Below are 9,981 nucleotides of genomic sequence, written 5' to 3' on the forward strand. Positions count from 1 at the left end.
GTGAACCCGAGGTGAGAGTGATATGGAGGCTGCCATATTTATTTCCTTTTAAACAATACCAGTGGCCTGGCAGCCTTGCAAATCTATTTGGCTGCAGTAGTGTTTAACCTGCCTGGCGGTAAGCATGACACAGTGTCGGGGTAGCTGCCGCAGGTTATCGCATGGCCCCGGGAGGATTTTTTAAAATAAAATTTGTTGAATGTTCTTCAGCTAGCACTTGGCTAGCTAACTATGCCCCCCAAGTGCCTCCGCTCTCCCCCCGATCACCGCCGCAATACATACCCCCCAGAGATCCCACGATGGAGCAGCCTCCCAATCAGCTCCAAGCTTCGCTATGGGGAGGATCGGGACTGCACATGACGTCATGTCCGATCGTCGCCATAGCGACGACTGAAGCTAGATGGTGAAGCTGTGGCTCTCGCGGGATCGCGGCTGGGATGCCGGCGGCAATCGAGGGGATCAGATAGGTGCCTAGTGCTAGCTACAAGCTTTAAAACGACTTTTATTCTAAAAATCCCTTCCGCAGATGCAGCCTTATAAACTGCGTACCGCCAGGGAGGTTAAATACCAGAAACAAGCATGCAGCTAATCTCCGATAATGTCCGATCTGATAATAATGTCAGAAACACCTGATCTGCTACGTGCTTGTTCAGGGTCTATGGCTAAAAGTATTAGAAGCAGAGGATCAGCAGGACAGCCAGGCAACTGGCATTGCTTCAGGCCTCTTTCACAGTAGGACGTTGCGTTTTGACACGACGTTAAAGTCGCAAAGCAAAATTACAACGCAATGCCCCAAAAAAGTCGCAACGCAACTTAATGCCCTGTTATGGTCGCATACAGTAGAACATACAGGCAATGAAAAGTATGCTTCCAAGTCATTACTGAGCATGTGCAAACAGTCCAACGCAGCTAATAACATGTATAACGCACTGCATGCAGTGCTTTCACTTAACGTGCAGCGTTAGTCACCAACGCAACGTGTGCACTGTGAATGGGGCATTGATTTTTTTATTGCAGTGAGTTACTCTGCGTTAAAATGTTGTTGTAACATGCGACTTTAACATCGCACTGTGAAAGAGGCCTAAAAGGAAATAAATATGGCAGCCTCCATGTCTCTCTCATCTAGGGTTAAGTTACCCTTCTCTGTGAAACTATGATTTCCCTCTACTTGCAGACCCCCCCCCCCCCCCCCCCATTCTTTCTGCTTTTATGCAATTATTGACAATTTTTCCAAATAGGATTCAATGGCAATTCATTTTCTAACAAGAGTTTGGTGGTAAGGTAAACTGAGAAAAGCATCTAATTGTCATCTTTGTGTAAATGGACCGCTTGGCTTTACAACACAGAAGTTCTGGAGGTAAGAGTGTTTGTTTTCTTTTTGGAGTACGAATGACACCCGCGTTTGAATGGCGAATAATACTTTTGCCTGGAGTCGGCTTTAGCAGCGTAAAACGCGGTGGCAGCTGGAGTGAGCTAAGTGAAACAGTTGTTAAAGGAAAGTATTTGTTTGGATTAATTGCCAAGAATAAGTCATGTATGCGTAAGCTCTGCGCAATCCTCTATTGCGTTTTCACTTCTTTCAAAATCATTTCAATGAGCCACTTAACTTTTCGGAAATCCTTGTTAAGTTAATTCCCCTGGAAGGGAACAAGGAGGGCCGCCATTAAAAGATGGGATAGGTAAAGTAATCTTTTCAAAGCCGTTTAGAGAGAGATCAGTCAAACAAAGGCGTGAGTTTAGGAGAAAATCCGGTCAGCTGATCAGATCAGTGTGGCCGATTAGCGTCATACAGGCTCTCTTTGATGAAGAAACGCTACCTTTAGGTACGTGTGATCTACGAAAACACAGCTAACCCCCCGCAGTCAGAGATGACAAAAAAGAAACTTACTTAGTGGTACGAATAGGATTTGCACATCATTGCATAAGTCATCACTTCTTACAAATCAACAACTAAACAAAATGGGATGAGACATCAGTGATGAGTGAAGCAGCTTAGAATAAAGTAGCTGAACATCCTATGACTTTTTTTGTGTGTGTTGGGTGGAAGAATAGCTGATATATTGCCTAATTTATACCACTTTTTAATAAGGAGTAATGTAAAGCTGACCTTCAGGCGCTCTATCAGGGGTAGGGAACCTATGGCTTGAGAGCCAGGTGTGGGTCTTTTGATGGCTTCATCTGGCTCACATACAAATCAGTAGGGGTTGATTCACTAATCTACACTGCTCAAGCAGCGCAGCTTAGTGTGGCAGCGCAAGTAAAATTTTCAAAGTAGTGCACGCTACTGTTGTAGCATGCACTACTAACTTACTTGCGCTACCCCAAAACTAACAGCTGCTCCAATTGCTCCACCCTGTCAGGTCCATTGACTTTGTAGAACGAGATCCCTGCACTTTGACCAGCCCACTAGGCAGAAGCTGTGTCTGACAGTTCTGCTGCCTGGTGGATCAACTGTATACACATCACCATGGCAACAGGGACCTGAGCCCTACTGTCCCAGTTTGAAACCTATTGTATGGCTCTCTCTCTCATTATATTTTAAGATAAGTGGCGTTTATGGCTCTCTCAGCCACAAAGGTTCCTCACCTCTGCACTATATTATCTTCCTTTTAGAAATGACCCAATAATTCACCAGGGTCGGAACTGGCTGTTCCCCAAGCCACGGTGATGCCAGTTTAAAGGGACTCTGAGCACTATATATACAGTATATTCTAGTGTATAAGACTACTTTTTAACCCTTAAAAATCCTTTGAAAAGTCAGGAGTAGTCTTGTATGCCGGGTATCATTGATGCCGAGTGATATGCCCTATCCTATTACCGACAGGCACACATGTGTGCGATCTGAGAGGCAGAGAAGGAGGTAAATAGGATACAAGAATGGGCCAGAAGGGTGAAAAAGGCGTGTTTTATGGGCACAGCACAATCTATACTTCCATACCAATCTGATAAACAGGTAGACAAGGAGAGCTGACCTATGCACTTAGGGAGAGGTGATCAATCCAACCAGTCAATCGCTTATATACTGCTATATACTGTGTACCACATACAGTACAGCACCAGTATTTGTTCATACATAGCACCAGTATATGATGTTTTTTTTTTTTATTTGGTGTGCATTGCAAGAGGGGTAGTCTTATACAGCAAGTATATCCCAAACTCTATATATTAACTGGAAAAGTTGGTGGTCGTCTTATATGCCCAGTCGTCTTATACGCCGGAAAAAAAAAAAAGAAAAAAAAAAAAATATATATATATATATATATATATATATATATATATATATATATATACATATATATACATACATACATACATACATACATACATACATACATACATACATACATACATACATACATACATACATATCCAACGCACACCATATAAAAATTAAAAAAATCATATACGGTTACTATGTATGAACTGATACCGGTGCTGTACTGTTTGTGGTACCCAGTATATAACAGTATACAGGCGATTGACTGGTTTGATTGGTCAACTCTCCCTCTCCCTAAGAGGATTGGTCAGCTCTCCTTGTCTACCTGTTTATCAGAGCGGTATGGAGGTATAGATTGTGCTGTGCCCAAAAAACACGCCTCTCACTTGTCTGGCCCACCCTTGTATCCTATTTACCTCCTTCTCTGCCTCTCAGACCTCGCACATGTGCGCTTGCGCCACTTCACTACAGCCCTCAGCAGTGAGATCTGAGAGGCAATAACAGGATAGGGCGGGCCAGATGGTTGGAAGAGGTGTGTATTATGGGCACAGCATGATCTCTTTCTTCCATACCCTGGACATCCCAGCACCCGGTAATTAAACATCAGCATGATGCATACGCGTATCGGCATTGCGCATCACCCGGCATCAATGACACCGGGCATTGTAAGATGACTCCTGACTTTTCATAAGATTTTCAAGGGTTAAAAAGTAAAAAAAAAGTTAGTCTTATACACCAGAAAATACATCTATATAGTGCTGGCCATAAATATTCATACCCCTGGCAAATTTTTACTTAAAGTTACTTTTATTAAACCAGCAAGTATTTTTTTTGATGAGAAATGGCATAGATGTCTCCCAAAAGATAAGACAATGTACAAAAGGCAGTATTGTGGGAAAAAAAACATTTTTTTACTTCAGTTTACATCAGTTTTAATTTAAATTTGAGCAAATAGTGCCGGGTCCAAAGTTATTCATACCCTTCACAAACTGTCACAGTCTGTGGAAGAATCCAAAGTTCTATACCATTCCAAATAGTCTAAAGGTGGCCACACACGATACAATAAAATGATCCGATTTTACAGTAATTCGATAAAAATGATCGAATCTCCCGAAAAAAATCGAAAGCTTTTTTTTCATTCGACTGAAAAATCAGATCGGATTTCCCGTTTTCTTCGATTTTAATCGATCCAGAATACCAGATATTTTTCTTCAATCTTTCTAAAGATTGTATGGTGTGTGTTGGATTGTCAATTTATTAATATACACACCCTAGCAATTTTGTGAGTTTCCAATCTTTTTTATCATAATTGGGGGGAAAATTGAACATAAGTGTGTGGTACATTGGTCATATTTTTGAAATGTTACAATCAGTCAGAAAAATTGATTGCAATTCTTAAATTGAACAGATATTTAAAAAATTGTATGGTGTGTGGCCACCTTTAGTCATTCTAAAGCAACCCAATTACCCTGATTGATTGGGAACAGCTGTTTAAATCAATTCAACAGGTGAAAAACAGCCGCTCCCTGCAGTTGACTTGTGGACAGTCATGGCTAAGACAAAGGAGCTCGGTGAGGACCTGCAGCTGCACATTGTGGCTGCTCACAAGTCAGGAAAAGGCTACAAGGCCATTTCTAAATGTTTTCCAGTTCCAATGACTACAGTGCAAAGTATTATTAAAAAAGATGTAGATACAAGATGTTCTGCACTGTGGAAAATCTCAGAGGACGTAGTCAGGACTCGAAAGCCAAAAGTGACACCTGTGCTGGCCAGGAGGATAGTGAGAGAGGTGATAAAGAAACTAAGGCCATCCTGGTGAATCTGGGCTCTGCTGGTCGCAATGTCTCAAGGCAGACAATCCAACGGATACTGCACACTTCTGGGTTCCACTGATGCAGAACAAGGAGGATACCACTTCTCCAGACAAGGCACACAAAAGCTTGCTTGGCCTTTGCAAATGTTCATCTGGACAAAGAAGACTTTTGGTCTTCTGTGAAACAAAAATTGAATTGTTTGGTCACAATGATGTTTCCTTCATTTGGCATAAAAAAGAAGCCTTCAACCCAGAACATCATCCCCACTGTCAAACATGGTGGTGGGAACCTAATGCTTTTGGGGTTGTTTTTTCAGTCAATGGACCAGGGAACCTAATCACAGTAAACGGCACCATGAAAAAAGAGTAATACATGAGGATTCTCAATGACATCAGGTAGTCTGCAGAGAAACTTGGCCTTGGCCACCAATGGGCACTTCAGCATGACTATGACCCAAAGTACACAGCAAAAGTGGGGAAGAAATGGTTAGACAACAACGTTATCGTTTTAGAGTGACCCAGCCAGAATTCTGACTTGAATCCAACTGAGAATCTGTGGAGGGAGCTAAAGATCAGGGTGATGGCAAGAAGCAGGGCCGGGCCGAGGCATAGGCTGGAGAGGCTCCAGCCTCAGGGCGCAGTGTAGGAGGGGGCGCACAATTCATTCAGCTGTCATTCCTAATTGTGTATGAAGCAGAAAGAAATAAGAAAAGGGGATACATAGCAGTGACTGCAAGCCATATAACTAGATATTAAGGTGTTGGGGAGGTTGTGGGCCCTGGGGCGCCTCTTAGTCTATTAGCAATCAGTGTGTGACGGCTGAGGTGGGAGGGATGGAGGGGCGCACTTTGGTGTCTCAGCCTTGGGTGCTGGAGGACCTTGTCCCTGCTCTGGCAAGAAGACCCTCCAACCTGAAAGATTTGGAGTTCATTGCTAAAGATGAATGGGCAAGAATACCCATGGAGACAAAAACCTGGTCTGCAAATATAGCAAGCTTTTGATTGCTGTAATAGCTAATAAAGGCGTTTCTATTGATTATTGCAAAGGGTATGAATACTTTTGGACTGGACACGTTTTGCTCAACTCTAAATAAAAGCTGAGAAATTTGTTTTTTTTCCACAATAACTCCTCTTGTACATAGTCTTATTATCTTTAGGGAGATATATATATATATATATATATATATATATATATATATATATATATATATTTGTTATTATTATTATTTCTGCTTTGCTGTGCCAATCTTCAAAAAAAAAAATGGTAAGCACTACTACATATTCACTTTAATAGTCACTTTCATTCTTATGTTTACGGTGAGCTTTTAATCGGCGAATTAAACTGTCTTATGGGTAACAAACTTAAATGACGCACATGTTCCCAGCTGACTTGCAATGTGCGCACTGACAACATACAGGCATCACATTGTTTTTCAGAACCTCAGATGGGATACAGATTTAGGGAGATTAGAAGGAATGTATTTACAGGGTAAGTATAGGAGTCCTTTACACATCTCTTTGCATTTGGTGTCATGTCTGCTCTTTATCACCAAGGCGATCTGGGAAAAATATTCTCCTGTACACACCTGAAAACAGCACTTCAATGGATCCCATGAGAATGGACAGGAACAATGAAAGCACTGATACATTAAGCTACAGTGCATTTAAGCCCACATTGGCTTTTTTTTCCTCTGTCAAAGGTATTTAAGTATGAAAGGTGGGATTACTTGAAAGGACTCCAAACCCAACAGGCTGTCATTATATGTTTCTTTCAAAAACCCATTAGCGTAACCTGTTCTCTTCTGTACATTATACTCAAGATAGTGATTGTGACACATGCAAAACGTCCCCTTTTTCTGGCAGGTGTTAAAATTGATTTCCGGATAACTCAGAAGAAAGGTAACAGTTTACTTGTCAAATGTGAAAAAAGTTCTGTGTCTTGGTAGTATAGGAAAATAATCTTGTGATTTAGTTATATGTGAACTATCCTAAAAAAAATCAGATTGGACCTGTTGGAAATAATTGCTCTGTCAGAAAGTGCAGGGGAGCGATAGAAATAGATAAATAGTTCATGCATTTTAACTCTGGGACACTTAAAGCAGTAGGATCAGCCATACTATGCCAGGGAAAAACACATATATAAGTAGATAAATACTTTATCTACTTACATAACACATGTATTGTACTGTCCACGTTTTGATTTCCGTGAATGTTATATAGTAAATGAAGAGAATTCTGTTCCTAGTGGGAACCATGTATTTTGCCCACAGCTGAGGCTAAATCCTGATGTCATTTCTGCCCTTCACTTTTTTTCTTTTCTCCTCCAATCGCCGAGTCACCTCAGCCTTGCTTGTAAACACAAGTGAGCAGGGGATCGTGTTTCAGATAAGCAGCTAGCAGGGAAATAAAGGGAAGAGGAAGAATATATTATAGATAAAAAGAACCTTCAGCATGCAACTGTTTGGCACGGACTACTAAAGGGCCAGTGCTTCTTATGTATGTGATAACTCCAAATCATAACAGCAGACAAAGTTTGGAATGCAGGATTAGCATCTTTATCACTTAATACACTCAGACCAGTTGCTGTTGAAATTTGATTTTTATGGTGACCAGGGCCGGCCCGAGGCATAGGCTGGAGAGGCTCCAGCCTCAGGGCGCAGTGTAGGAGGGGGCGCACAATTCATTCAGTTGTCATTCCTAATTGTGTATGAAGCAAAAAGAAATAAGAAAGGGGGATACATGGCAGTGACTGCAAGCCAGATAACTAGATATTAAGGTGTTGGGGAGGTTGTGGGCCCTGTGGCGCCTCTTAGTGTAATAGCAATCAGTGTGTGACGGCTGGGGTGGCAGGGATGGAGGGGCACACTTTGGTGTGTCAGCCTTGGGTGCTGGAGGACCTTGTCCCTGCTCTGATGGTGACAATACCGCTTTAACAGACTCCGTAAATACTCTGTAAAAAAATACTCCGTAAATTAGGGCTAGTTCACTACAAGAGCTTTATAATATTATCCTATGTGTGTGTTCACACTGGAGCGATGTGATTTTGTAAAAATCCCCTATAGCAAGAGCTTTTCACATCACTAGCACTTAAAAAGCTCTTGTAGTGTGAATCAGCCCTAAAACGGTGAAAGTAGAAAGATCTGAATTTTCAATAAGAGGCAAATTATTTTGAGCTGATTTAAAGGTTATGGAGATTTATCCAAACTGATGCAGCTTGGAGATGGACAAATGTGCATACAATTACCATAAAATTAGCATCAACTTGGAAATATTTGCATCTCAGTGACCATCCCTTGGACAAATACCATAGAGTCCAGTCAGATATCACTTTATTCTCTTCAAATATTCAGTCATTTGCATTTTTTTTAGCATTATTGTGGTTACCTAAAGAAAACCTGTAACAAAGAAAACCTCCCCTGGAGGGTACTCACCTCGGGTGGGGGAAGCCTCCGGATTCTATTGAGGCGCCTGCGCAGTACAGCGGACCCAACGGAGATCGGCTATTTTCGCCTATCTCTGTGTGAAGGGCCGCAACAGCGCCCCCGCTGGAGCCAGGAAAGGTAAATAAATCAGCGCTTATCAGCGCTTGTCAGGCTTGTCGAGTGAGGATTCCGGTACACTTCGGGGTAGCCAGCGCTGGACTGCCTGCAGCTACCGGGGAGGGGGAAGCCTCATTGGGACCCTGAGGCTTCTCCTCCCGAGGTGAGTACCCCCCAGGGGAACTTTTGTTTTTGATACAGAGTCTCTAAGTGTGCTTAAAATGGGGTTCTGATCAATAATACATTGTACTTGCAGGATTGATTTTACCCACCTTTTTATGTCAATTCCGGTATGTACAGTATGCAGTGGCGTAGCTACGGAGCTGTGTGCCCCAATGCAAGTTTTACAATGGGGCCTCCCAAGCACTCTATACATAACAATTGATAGAGCGCACCAAAACCTGCCAGGTCAGAGGTACAAGAAGGGGATGGGGAGCAGTTTGGCAATGATTACCACTGTTTAAGATATCTATAGAAGTGATTATTATGAGCCCAGGACCAATAGAGAGCTAATACTGTAGTGGAGGGAGGGCCCCTCTGGCCCAAGGGCCCCGATGCGGTCGCAACCTCTGCAACCCCTATTGCTACGCCCCTGACAGTATGATGTTACTTTGTGGATATTCTTATTGTAAACTAGCAAAATGACAATGGCCCTTAGTCAATTATATTTTGTCCTGGAACAAAAACTATGAGATTGGAATAGAGGTGGGTATGGCCCGGATGAACACAAACAAAACCAATTTAATGAAAAATATCAAAAATCTTTATTTATCCATTAACAACACACTCAAATCCCCAAAAAACCCTGTCTATAGGTGTACACCACTGTAATGTCCTGATGAAAAAGAAAGAGTATTCCACAAACTCAATGGAAAGTGAAGCAGAGCAGACTGCTTCACTATACTCTTGAATAAGTATTGTGATACAGTGGATCATGTAGCTTCCAAAGCTGATAGATTGGATACGCCAGGCAAACTGATATGATAGACAGGGATAGTTTGTTGCTAGTGTTTGATAATGTATAGTAAAGTTCACCACAGTTCTCACAGCCGGTGATTCAACAAGGATAGATCAAATGTTCACATTTATTTTGTCCTTAATTTTCTTTTGGGAGATCATTTTTAATCTTATGTAAAATTAACTTTTCAGCACCAAGCAATTGAAACATTGCTAAAAAGTAAGTAAAAAAGTTATATTAATCTTAAAATCTTAAGGATGTTCTTGCATACTGGGAACTTTAATTGGTGAGGTTTGAAAATATCTCCTTGAGAAAACTTAAGAGAAAAGTTAATAGGATACGGGCCAATTTGTTTTAGGGACTTCCGGCCTCCTCAGGTCATAAATAAATTATTATTTTGGCAGTTGTATTGCTTCTAGATATTTAAGTGAAATCAATGGGGTAAAAAAAATTCT

Source organism: Hyperolius riggenbachi, chromosome 9 (assembly GCF_040937935.1).
Source record: "Hyperolius riggenbachi isolate aHypRig1 chromosome 9, aHypRig1.pri, whole genome shotgun sequence".
NCBI lineage: Eukaryota > Metazoa > Chordata > Amphibia > Anura > Hyperoliidae > Hyperolius > Hyperolius riggenbachi.